The sequence below is a fragment of the Schistocerca cancellata genome, chromosome 2 (genome assembly GCF_023864275.1).
Source record: "Schistocerca cancellata isolate TAMUIC-IGC-003103 chromosome 2, iqSchCanc2.1, whole genome shotgun sequence".
Lineage (NCBI taxonomy): Eukaryota > Metazoa > Arthropoda > Insecta > Orthoptera > Acrididae > Schistocerca > Schistocerca cancellata.
The window spans coordinates 1,069,341,669-1,069,355,593 of NC_064627.1; the positions used below are offsets into that span (position 1 = coordinate 1,069,341,669).

Genomic DNA, 13,925 nt, shown 5'->3' on the forward strand with positions numbered 1-13,925 from the left:
CACCCATCAAACAATATGAAACATAATTGAGGGATCAGTTCATGAGTAACATCTTGCACCGGTGAACTTTCACTATTATGAACAACTATAGCGACAGCATGGCTCAATATTTCTGCAGGGGACTACTAATGACTTGCTGAGACCATGCCATGTTGAGTTGCTGCACTATGCCAGGCAAAATAAGGTCTGGCATGATATTAGGAGGTACCTCATGACTTGTAACAATATATGTGCAGTGAAGTTCCTTGTACAAGGCTTCCACAATTAGAATTTAATGGGGCAATTCCCATTAAATAGCAGCAATTTGACATGAATAATTGCACACCTCACCACTGACTACTGTGTGATCTGCTCATGAAACTTCACATGCACACTTCAACTATTCCTGTTTGAATGACAGGCCACATACTCTACTGTGTGTGTACGTTTTCTCAGTAGGAATAAAGACTAGTGAAGATTTTATTCCACAAATTGATTCAACACAATGCAGGTATTTTTGAGTTTTTTTGTAAACATATGAGCAAGCAAAATGTTTTGCCTATTACAACATTGTGTTTATTAGTGAAATCTCTCAAGATTTCTGCTCACATATTACACTGACTAGGGGCTATTGTGCACAGGAGTGTAACTGGCAGTGGACAAATGCCATACTCTTGTTGCCCACTGCAAACTGATACGGCTTGCTTGAAAAATAATACCACCAAAAACAGAGGAGAAAATGTAGGTATTATGACTAATTGATAAATTGTGTTGTGTATTATTTCAATGAAGCAAAAAAGTTATTTTTGTAACTACACCTATGAACAAAGTGTTTGCATACAGAGGATTATGAGATTGCTGTTTGAAGTTACTGACCTGTTTTTGCTGACAAATTGTGCTCAATTGTAAGACAGCTTGCTTGCTTTCCTTCCAACAACAATATTATATGCAAGATCAATATGTATTTCCAAACCGACCAACGATTATAGATGCTAGGAGGAGTCTTACACAGTCGCATTTCTTTACCTCTGCAAAGAATGAAACACAAACGCAATTAAACAATACATATATTTGGAAAAATGGTTCAAATGGCTCTGATCACTATGGGACTTTACATCTGAGGTCATCAGTCCCCTAGAATCTAGAACTACTTAAACGTAACTAACCTAAGGACATCACACACATCCACACCTGAGGCAGTATTCAAACCTGCGACCGTAGCGGTTGCGCGGTTCCAGACAGAAGCGCCTAGAACCGCTCGGCCACAGCGGCCGGCATATATTAGGATAAAATATGAATGCAATGCAACTAAAATGAATTTTGAACACAATTCAGGAAAGGTTGTGCTAACTTAATAAGCCAGGTCTTTAGTAAGATATGTAATGAACTACTGGCAACAGGGAATTTTCCAAACCGGTTAAAATATGCCACTGTTAAACCTCTTTATAAGAAAGGTGCCACGAGAAAAACAGTCAAATTTCTTAACTGATATCTTTTTCCAAAATATTCGAAAGAATAATGTGCTCAAGAGTAGTCTCACATTTAAATAGAATCAATTTAATTAACACATAACAGTTTGGATACCACAATCACTTTTAAGAATGCTGTTTACACATTCGCCCACCAAATATTACAAACCTTAAATAATATAGTAATAAGAGTTGGGACTTCTTTGATCTTTGAAAGGCTATTTGGGCTGCATTAAATGCAACTGTGGGGCAACAAGAATCAGTTAGGCCACAATCAGAAACCCGAATTCTTCCCACAGAGCTGAATCTTGCTCCTGTGCACGTCACTGTTCATCTTATCAGCCAAGAGAGGGTATAGCAACTTCATTTTTTCCCCCTTGCTCAGAACATTCAGCTACTGTATTAGTAAAATTAATAATTTTTTTTTAGCTCCACTTCAAGTACTGGCCCTTGCCCTTCTCCAAGGATGTGAAAGTATCTCGCATAATCCTTGATGGGCCAGAAACTGCTTCGTCCCTCATCACGAGCTGTATTAATTTGTAACACAAGTTACTTCACTATGGCTACATACTCAAGGTTCTGTAATTATATAACTATGGTTGGCAGCATCCAGACATAAAACATGAGCCGACCAAAGCTGACTGACATTGACAACTACTGCCGATTGAGAGCCCTTGTTCATCACTTTGTGTACAGACTATAACTAGGTAGGATAATATGAATCAAAGTTATGTTTTAAGAGTGTGTAAGAAAAGTAAGAGAATTATTTAATAAAGTAAGAGAAATAAGAGAAAGTAAATTAATAAAGTAAGAGAATTATTTAATCACATTTTCTTTCTGTAGTTCCTCTGATTACGTAGACACATAATTTGAGGTTGAGAGGGTCGACTGATTACTGCGTCTTATCACATTTACCCTAATAGCATTTATTATTTGACATTTGGCTTCATTATGTCATTGTTGGATGGCAATTAATTATGGGCCTTTTACGCAAACCATCGAAGCTGGAGGAGCTGATGTTTTACCCTGACAATACAGATGATTTGAAACACTTTTACAAACTTAAAAAATTTCAGGCGAGACACACGGACAGAATGTTTGCTTTGAGATCAGGGACACACGGACACACACTACGGGAGAGGGGTGGGGGTGGGAATAAATGCATCTTGTCTGTTCTTTTGGATAAGCCTGAAAGAATGGATGCCACACATTCATATAATTTACTTGTTTTGATGGGCAATAAATCCACAACCTTTACTTCATGGAGGACACTGATGGGGACTGGAGAGTTGATGCTAGATGGGAATGTGGGCTGGCTGGGCAGCGTGCATATACAGGGTGTTACAAAAAGGTACAGCCAAACTTCCAGGAAACATTCCTCACACACAAAGAAAGAAAATATGTTATGTGGACATGTGTCCGGAAACGCTTACTTTCCATGTTAGAGCTCATTTTATTACTTCTCTTCAAATCACATTAATCATGGAATGGAAACACACAGCAACAGAACGTACCAGTGTGACTTCAAACACTGTTACAGGAAATGTTCAAAATGTCCTCCGTTAGCGAGGATACATGCATCCACCCTCCGTTGCATGGAATCCCTGATGCGCTGATGCAGCCCTGGAGAATGGCGTATTGTACCACAGCCATCCATAATACGAGCACGAAGAGTCTCTACATTTGGTACCGGGGTTGCGTAGACAAGAGCTTTCAAATGCTCCCATAAATGAAAGCCAAGAGAGTTGAGGTCAAGAGAGCGTGGACGCCATGGAATTGGTCCACCTCTACCAATCCCTCGGTCACCGAATCTGTTGTTGAGAAGCGTACGAACATTTTGACTGAAATGTGCAGGAGCTCCACCGTGCATGAACCACATGTGTCATACTTGTAAAGGCACATGTTCTAGCAGCACAGTCCTATGTTATTTGTATTGTTATGTGATGAAAATAATGAGAACTGCGAACGATTATTCCTTCACACTAAGTATGCTGGTTGTCAAAAGGTTCATGCTTAACAAGATTTTTTGAGATGTTTTAAGAGTTTTTGTACGCCAAAGATCCCATTTCTACAGAAAATTTAATCGAGTGGACACCAGACATTGCTTTTTCAACAGATTTGTTTACTAAAATTGATGAGGTAAACTTGCAGTTACAAGATGAGAGTCTAAACATAAAAAAACACTATGCTTTGCGCTTTCCTTGCCAAAATGAACCAAAACTGTACAGCGCAAATTTTCAGTTTCCTAATTGGTCACAAACTGCCAGGATGAGAATGATTCAACATTCAAATGCCCCTTGAGGGAGGGAGGGAGGGGGGCGGGTTCTTTGGACCTCTCATCCAATGCACTCCCCCCCCCCCCCTCAAATTATCTCCATTATCCAAGAGTCTCCCTTTCAACCCTACACCTGCATTTTATCATGCTCCTTTGTTGAAGGATCTGCTTTCCTTTACAAGTAATGTCAACTGGAAATATCACTTTGCAGCCCAATCCCAAAACCTTTCCAACAGCAAACCTGAAAATCAGCCCTGCCTTGAAGAGATCGCAATGTGATCCTCCTCCTCCATCTTTCATTTTCTGACTCCTATTTTTCACTGTCCCCCCTCCCACGTCTGTTACATACAATGCAATTCTCTCTTCATTTTTATCTCTTATTACATCGTGCATTAGTAGTAATCTCTGTCTTGCGTATTATCCTGTCTGCCACCTTTATAAGCTCTCGTCCAATGCAGTCCCCAACAATCAGTCTTTCCTTCTCATCAAGTCTGGTAAGCCGCCTCTGACCTGGAGATCCAAGTGACATTTTTAAACTGTACCCCCTTTCCCTAAACCTCTACAGTCCTTTTCCTTCATGTCTATTCCTTGCCCTTCAACTCTTCTGCCAGAAGGAGTTGCTTGCTCCGAAAGCTTGTAAAAGTTAAATGTGCGCCCACGCGCCCACTTGGTGAGTGGATTTTTTATGCATCTATTTACATTATATTATCAATAATTGATTATTTTTGTTGTATTGTGGTTTATGATAGCTTCTCCACCTACATACCCCATTCCAATGTGTTTCAGTGCACTTCTCTATCTTCTTAATAAATAAATTAAATCACTGATCAAGGGGATTTAAGATTACAACTAATTAAATTGTATTCAAATCAGGGTGTATACGTGGTCGGGGGGAGGGGGGGAATCGCGGATTTTTCCCAGTTAAAAGTAAATTTCCACTTTTTCTGTGTTAAGTGAGAGAATACTTTTCCTCAGAACTGTAAAACTTATCAGTCTTTGGAATGGTTATGGTTTTATGCATGGGCGTAGAATTTCCCAGCACTTTAGAAACCGAACACGTTTTGGGAAGGTGTCCGACGTGCAGCAAAATGTACACTGCACATTTTCATATTACGAAAGTATAAATTCGAATTCCACCAAACACCGCATGTTACTTTCCAAAGCACTGAAATCGTGATTGCGATGCGCTTTTGTAAGCCAGTCATAGCTCACGTCATGTGATCTCACCAACCAATGACAGTGGATATTCAGAACATAGGACACGTGATGATGTCAGCCAAAAGCAACATCACTGTTAGCTAACGCGAACACACAATAGGGAAAGTTAATGGTTTAAATTAATATGCATAGTGTTGCTACAAGGAAAGAAAAGTTTCCACATATAATGTTACTCCTTTTTTGAGCGTGTTGCACTTTAAGATACATCACACAAATGTGCCAGTAAAATGTCTAAGAACGACATAAATGTTAGATCTTCTGGGCTCGAAATTATTCCACATCATACTCAGAGTGTTGATTTTTAAATGAAGAGTCAAAAGCTCTGGGATTTATGAAATTCAGCGTACATTCTCGCACATAGTTTATCTTGCGTAAAAGGAGATTTACTTTGAAAGTAACGCTTTTCAAACCACCATTCGCAATATTTTCCAGCGACCTGTTAGAAATAGGTTCATTTCAGCACTTGCCAGAGGGCGCCTGATAACAAGCGTCTTACATAATGCCATAAAAGAAACAAGACATCAGAGGGCACTAAGAGCACGGGTATTTCATGAAGCATACTAAAATTCATAATTCGTCTTAAAGTGCACATTCATATGTCCAGATTCGGATGTAAATATTCTTGGAGTACCAGTACTGTATTACCTCATGTTCGGTTCTTTATTATGGCATAATGCCATAAGTTCTAGAAGATGAAAACATTCACCTGAAATGCAGCCAACAGTTGAAACTAAGCAATAGTGTGGAATTAAACAACCCGTTTCAAATAAATTGGCTGGTTCGGCGGAAAAGATTAATAAAAACCAAATTTCTTTTGCAAATTGATAGAAATAACTTCATTGTTCTGCAATGCGATTAATGCTTGACTGTCAGAAAGGGGAAATAAAATAAAATCTGAAACTAACAACACATTTTAGCCTTCCGTAATTATGTAATTAATTTGATAGCTCCCGGTCACAGAAATCTGTTTTGTTTTCATTTGACGTAAGAGCAATAAACGAAAAGGAAACAGCAAAATCACCAAACACAAACATGGGTCATGTGAGACTACCCACTTTCCCATTACAACTTAAGACTGCTCTTTAGATCTGCACCAGATCTACAATATTTCCGAACCAGGGCAATACTAGATAGTTTGAGGTAGGACACCAAAAATTTAAAAAATCGACTTTTCAAAAAATGTCCATTTTGTAGCGTACATATTTCTGAAGAGCCTGATATATTAAAATATGTGTGTTTGAGGAAATGTAAGGCATTGTTTGGTCTTAAATGTGGCAAAGTGCAGTCCCACACCTCTTCACACAGCATTCTATCGCATGTCACTGTATTTCGTTCTGTGGAACTCAAACATGTAACATTTTGTAATGGGTGCCATCAAACTATATTCAGAACAGTGGAAATTACAATTTCTTGAGGTGCCTCTCCTGCTCCGAATCAGCCAGTCTGACAACCTGCCCGTTTTAAAAAAACTTAATAGATACTGGATGGGATTATTTATAACCGGGAGAACAGTAACTCTACAGAAAATTTGCACTCTTTATTGCCTGTTAGCTAATAACTGTATGTTTTGTGTGACATAAAATTAAATATAGACAAGCAAGACAGTACACATTTCTTCAATCCTTAAGGCCTTGCATTGTTTTTCTCACTAACCTTAGTACAGCTTTACATGGCGTGCTTTCCTTTTGGGTAAGAATCTATTAGCTCAATGAACTTCGTCAAATGTTGTCTATACTGAAAATGCTATTAATACGAATAGAACCGAAGACTGGCGTCGTTTCTCGATCTGATTACGTTTATTTTGTCATGAAATAGGTCTGCCTAATATTGCAGCAATTGTAACACACACTGAATAAACGACACTGTTTTGGCACAAATGGTCATTTTCATAACACATCAATGCCTATAAGGCCTACTACAAGCAAAAAGTTTCATGTTAAGAAATAGTTTCACATTTCATTCATACGCTCTAGCTTCTGAAGCAGTAGTACGAAATTTTTATATAAATTTGGAATCGTCATATTCTTCCATAATTTGTGTGATTCCCCGTTTCTTCTCCTTCCTCGTTCTAACAATCTTGTCATCACTAATTCTGTGAATATTCCTGCCACGTTTAAAACTTGTTCTCCGGTTAACTTTACTAAACCTGCCACAATCACCGTTTTATTTATCCCGCATTTTTTCTCTGGTTTGGTGTTATTACGTGTTCGTGTTTTCCGCGCTGCTCCCACAATAGAACTTTAGCTGCTGCTAGCTGGGGACTGTACAACTGGCCCTTATCAGTGTAGCGTTCTGGCAAAAAAGCCGGAGAAGGTACTACTTATCCACGACTGAACTGCGCATGCGCATGAGCTCACTAGCAACTGCTCAAATGAATCTACTGTAAGCAGTTGTGACGTCACACTAATCGGAGGCAATTTGCTGTTATGAAGCATTGCATACTCTTCCTAAAGCTGTTGACACATTTTGCTGTTGGCAGACGCTGGTATGAGCACTGTGTTTTGTTGCTGTATATGGCACATTTCCTTGGCAACTTTGTTTTATTTTCGTTTTTCTCTCTCTCTCTCTCTCTCTGAGCACTATGGGACTTAACTGCTGTGGTCATCAGTCCCCTAGAACTTAGAACTACTTAAACCTAACTAACCTAAGGACATCACTCACATCCATGCCCGAGGCAGGATTAGAATCTGCGACCGTAGCAGTCACGCGGTTCCAGATTATAGAGTATAGAACCGCACGGCCACTCCGGCTGGCTTTATTGCTGCAGTATTGTTCTGCAGTAGTGAAACACAGTAATGTCCTTTGTTAGAGTATTGGTTCTTACCGGTCAAGGTCAATGTTACAAAAATTTAACTGAAAACTAAAACAATGACAAATTCCCCGGATGAAAAATTCCCGGGTTTTTCCTGGCTCTCCCGGATTGTATACACCCTGCAAATATTGAAAAATGTGTGAATAAATCATTAGGCGACTTTCTTCCATTAAAAGCACCCAAGTATTAATTGTACTGGACTTGTGTTTAATGTAATATAGTTTAAAACATGAAAGGTGGGGCCTACACGATGCAGAAAAAATTGACACGTGGTCTACGAGACGAGGTTAGGGAACCTCTAGTATACACCACACTGGCCTCCCATGAAAAACACATTTTAAGGAATTGATGGCTTTACATACAACTGGTCTGAACCACACTTTAACAGAATGCAAAAAGATGTGCTGAATAATTCAGCAAACAATGAAAAAGCAAAAAAATACTAGTGACGAAGTTCAATTTTGGGTCCAGTTCTATTCCTTATATATGTTTTTTTTTTTTTTTTTTTTTTTTTTTTTTTTTTTTTTTTTTTTTTTTTTTTTGGGTTTGTGGTTTTAGGGCGCAAAACTTCTATGGTCATTAGCGCCCAGCCCGTGACTTAAGACAGTAAAAAACCGAAATTGAAAACCAGCAGCAATGGGAACAAAGTCAGAAAATTGGAGAAACTAAAAATAGAAGAAAGCTTAAAAATCTGCTACAGAAAGGGGGTGGTTGTCCCCAAAAAAAGCTTCAAATGACTGACGTCATTTCACTGTCACTAATAAACTGGAGAACGCGGTCGGCTGAGCGCGTGTCATCTGCTAAAATCGACGATAAATCAGGCGATAGCTGTAGACGGGAGCGTAACGGATTAAAATAGGGGCATTCAATTAAAAGGTGTCTTACCGTCCACAGCTGAGAGCAGTGGGGACAGAGTGGGGGAGGATCGCCGCTTAAAAGATGTCGATGGCTAAAACGACAGTGCCCTATCCGGAGTCTAGCTAAAATTACCTCCTCCCGACGATCCTTATATATGTGAATGACCTTCCATTTAACATGCAATGAGCACAATTCGTACAGTTTGTAGATTGTAGTCTTGTTTTCATCAATTCCATTAGAGAGAAAGCAACATTAGAGATCGTTAACTGGTGTTTTACAATGAACTGTTAATTGGTTCACTGAAAATGGATTACCCTACATTTTCATTTTCAACAATGTAGGAAAAGATACGATTGCTATTAACTGAAACAAAGACACGTTAAGTTATACACAGGCACAATTAAAAAACATTTACATACAGCTTTCAGACATAGCCTTCATCAGCAGAAGAGAACATACATCATTCATACACAGAAGCAAGCACACCACCTGCAAAAAACCGCCTCATATTTCCAGTCAGTTATTATGGAATAATTTTCTGGAGTAACTCATCACTTACAGACAAAAGTATTAATTGCACCAACTTCAGCAGCATGAATAATACAGTGTTCGTCTGTGATCGTTGTGTACATACTTCAAAGAACTGATCACTTTAACTGACCCATCACAACACATGTATTTGGTACTGAAATTTGTCATACATAATCTGTCAAAATTTGATACTAGTGATATCCATATCCACAACCCTAGAGGGGAAAATGACCTTTATTACTAGTTATTAGAGCAATCAGTGGATAAGAAAGGAGTTCAATGTGCAACAACAAAAATTTCTGATCACTTGCTCAGCAACATAAACTGTCTGACAGGCAGCAAAACAAGTTTTAAACCTACCCTAAAATCATATCTCCCTGACAACTAACAGTCCATGGACCACTTCACTTTTTTAACTGGTAGCCAGTAAAAAAAAAAGCCCACTCAATACGAAGTGTGGTAGTATGAGTAGTGCTAAAATAATGTGTTCATTAATTGTAACACTAATAATGTATATGTATTCTGTAAGCAGACTATTCACATTTCAATAAAACAATACAAAGAGGACTTGTCTATGAAATACAACCAAGCATTCTCTTTTTAGATAAACCTAAGTATACCCCCCTACATAGGTATGGCTTTTTTTAATTCCACACGTAATATCACAGTCATTTGTCCAATTGCCAAATTATTATGTACATGCATACCCTCTCCTTCCAGCAAACCCACTTAACAGTAATTCCTTTAACTCCGATAGCCTTTATTCTTACTTCTTGCAAATTCACTTTTTTTTGTTGCTATGGGGGGTGGGGGGGAGGGGGTGAGGGTGGGGGGGAGGTTGTGCTGTCCCTCTGTTCCTGTTAATCTGTTTCCACTGCTTCTCCCTACTTTTTCACACTTACTCATCAGAATTTGGCAAGTAGTAAAACAGCCCCATGCCTCAATATGGACCCTAACCTTATTCTCAGAATCCTTTCAAGAGTACACAGTGGAAGCAGATCTCAAACACACTGAGGTGACTAAAGTCATGGTACACCATCTAATATGTGCATAGTGCAGCAACTCTACATAGCATGGACCCTGCAAGTTGTTGGAAGTGCCCTGCAGAAATACTGATGAGGCACACTGTCTCTACAGCTGTCCATAATTGCAAACGTCTTGCTGGTGCAGGATTTTGTGCACAAACTGACCTCTCTATTATGTCCCATAGAAGTTCGATGGGATTCATGTTGGGCGATGTGGGTGGCCAAATCATTCACTAGAATTGTTCACAATGTTCTTCCAACCAATCACAAACCACTGTGAACCGCTGACATGTTTGCAAATGTGAATGCTGTGAATGACTGTAAATGGTCTCCAAGTAGCCGAACAAACATTTCCAGTCAATGATCAATTCAATTTGACCAGAGAACCCAGCCCATTCCATGAAAACACAGCCCACACTATTAGGGAGTTACCATCAGCTTGCACAGTGCTTTGTTGACAATTTGGGTCTATGGCTTCATGGGATGTGGGCCACACACCGATCTTACCAGCTCTTAACAACTGAAATCAGAACTCATCTGAGCAGGCCATGGTGTTCCAGTCATCTAGGGTCCAACCAAGCCCAAGCCCAGGAGAAGTGCTGCATGCAATGTCATGCTGTTAGCAAAGGCACCTGTATTGGTCATCTGCTGTGGTAGCCCATTACTGTCAAATTTCGCCACACTGTCCTAACAAATGCATTTGTTGTATGTCCTACATTGATTTCTGCTGTTATTTCACACAGTGCTGCTTGGCTCTAAGCACTGACAACTCTACGCAAACGCCACTGCTCTGTCGTCAAGTGAAGGCCGTTGAACACTGCGTAATACATGGTGAGAAGTGACGTCTGAAATTTGGAATTCTCGGCACTCTTTTGACACAGGGCTCTTGGAATATTGAACTCCCTAATGATTTCCAGAATTAAATGTCCCTTGCATCTAGCTTCAACAACAATTCTGCATTCAAAGTTCTGTTAATTCCAGTCATGCACCAGTAATCAATTTGGATACCTTATCACATGAATCACCTGAGTACAAATGACAGCTCCGCCAATACACTGCCCTTATGGTCTCGCGTACACAATATTACTGCCACCTTTTTATATTGCTATCCCATGACCTGACACTTCCCAATGTACAGTCCCTGTAAATTTATCCAAATCACTTCCAAAAGAATGATGTCCCTTTTCTTCCACATATGTCCTTTTCTTCCACATATGCCCTTTTAAGTTCTCTCCTTTTTGTGAAAACTATACTGACTTGTTGTGATCCTAGCAATGCATCTCTGAATTCATTCTACACCTACTTCATAGAACCTAACCTCTGGAATTGCACCAGAACTAGTCACATTGTCTTTAACAGTGTTTCTCTTAAAGAGGCTTGTAACTTTCGAAGACACCCCCCACCCCCAAATCCCATCTTCCGTTCACCCATCTTAAAATCAATTTCATGTTTGTACAAATTAATCACTTCATAATACTTAACGATGAACCACACACACTGTGATGATATTGTGTGATGTCCTTAGGTTAGTTAGGTTTAAGTAGTTCTAAGTTCTAGGGGACTGATGACCATAGATGTTAAGTCCCATAGTGCTCAGAGCCATTTTTGTGATGATACTACCAGGTTACTTTGTTGTAGGTGTTATCTTCCGTTTATTCATATTTAAAGAACTGCCACTCAATACATCTGGTATAGTATCCAAATTATTGTCACACTGCCTTTCAATTAACTATCAACACTGTTTTTATGCTCGTTGCCACACTGAGAAGGGTGCTACTGAACATATCTGATGAATTATTCTCTCTCTCTCTCTCTCTCTCTCTCTCTCTCTCTCGTGTGCTCCCACACTGACAGAGTCCTTGTGTGTCCGTCCTGGAACTTACTTTCATTTTTTGATAAATATTGAACACAGCAGATGAAAAAAGCCTTGACTCATAAAATTATTATGAAATCTCTCAGATGGGTATCCTCTTTTTTAGGTATTTTGGAGATCTAAGATGAATTCCACCTGCATTTACTAGTTGCAAAATATCAGGAAAGTACAATTCAGTTCGTTTCACTTTAATGCTTTTCCTCCATCCAAACTGACTAAGGCTAAGTCCTACATGGGCGAACGACAGCTTCAGGTAACGACCATATATATAGATAAAGTTGATATCAGGACTACCTTTTAGTTTGATATTCTGGATGTTAAATATGGTGGACGGGTCGCATATTGGGAAAAGTGTAGTTGAAAAAAATCATGTTTCATAAAAAGTTCAAGATATCAAAATGAGATTTTTTGCACATGACAGCGAGCAAAGAGCATGTATTTCGTCTATGATTGAAACTCTATACATCTTGGTAATATGTTTGAGGTGAGTGGAAACAAAACCACTTATAAATTATACAATTGGTTTTCTTCTGAATTTTTGTAGCCAAACAGAGTGAAAAATGAACAAAATGGATACCTAGTTGACTACTGTCAAAAATTTTAATTACTGGGAACTAAATAGGCTAATTAAAGAAACTTTCTGAATTGTGGGAACAGTGAAATATTTCATGAACAGCTGTTGCTAGATAAGTAAATGAAATGCCAAAAAGTCTATCTTCAAGGACTAGCTATTCTGCACATAGAAAGCTACAATGGTGTGATTTTTACCTGCCACAAAGGCTTCCTCCGAATCAAATGCGAAATGTAGGACATTTTGAGAACAGAACGTGCTAGGAGGGCAAACAAGGTGTCAAAAAGATCATGCCTTCCAGTGGGGTAGGGGTCTCCACCAAATGTATTGTCTAAAAGGAAAAACGAATAAATTAAAGTAACATTTTTAAACCATGTACAGGAAATTAGGTGCAGCAAATGTTTCATTATCTCTTACTTTTAGACAAATTACTTCACAGAAGATTTGACCTTTTCTCAAAAACATTTTTATATTTTAAGGAAACTATTTAGATGAATTGAAACATCTGGTTGATCACTGATGAATTATGTTCCCAACAATCAAATTTCAGTACAATTTTGTGGTTGTTCATTGTGTCTTATTAAGACACTGAGAAACCATCCTAGTTGTTGGAAGGCAAAGCTCTGTTTGTTATGAGCTGCACAGCAATAGAAGAAAGAAGTAAATCTTAAGGAACTCGTAAGTGTCAATTTTGTCTGTACATCTTATAAGGATTCTAATTTTTTGTGTTACTGATGAAGACTATTATTACCTTTATTTTGTTGAGTATAGGATAAAATTAGTACTTTAAGCATACATCCATATGTTAACTATTGCTTTTATGAAAAGGGTGTCAACTTTAGATTTAATAATACAACACGAGTTTTGTACCTTATCTAAAAGCAATTTTAATGTTGTTCATAATGATATCAGTTTTATTAAGCTATGTCACTTAGAATGCATAAATGACACAGGGTGTCAGCTTTGAGCACTCGTTTCGAAGTGGTGAATTTAGGAGTTATCTTATTGTAAATCTTACTTTCTAGTGTAAGTGTCCTAAGTAACTTATTTTCACCCCCTCCCCAGAAACATGTATCCTAAGAAATATCAACAATAGTCACGAAGTCTATGAAAGATGCCACTGATGCAGTGAACCATGGAGTGAGCTATTGTTCTGCTTCAAAGTAATTTGGGATTCTAAAGGTAACTTCGATGAGCGAACACAAGGGGCAGGTCTCATTAGAAATGAAAATTGGTGTTGCTACAGCATTTTCAACAGATCAAGGAAATTTGCTTGCAGAATGGGTTATAATGAGGAAAACTGGGTTCCCAATT

The 13,925-nt window shown here is 38.6% G+C and overlaps 1 protein-coding gene across 1 annotated transcript in view; it reads right to left on the bottom strand.

The window, feature by feature from the left end:
- The window catches only part of LOC126163067 (RNA-binding protein FUS-like), a 123,611-nt gene that overhangs the window by 28,453 nt on the left and 81,233 nt on the right, over positions 1-13,925 (bottom strand). The window contains exon 10 of the transcript XR_007535152.1: positions 856-1,007. The gene's annotated coding sequence lies outside the window, so the exon portion shown is untranslated. The remainder of the gene's footprint in view (positions 1-855; positions 1,008-13,925) is intronic.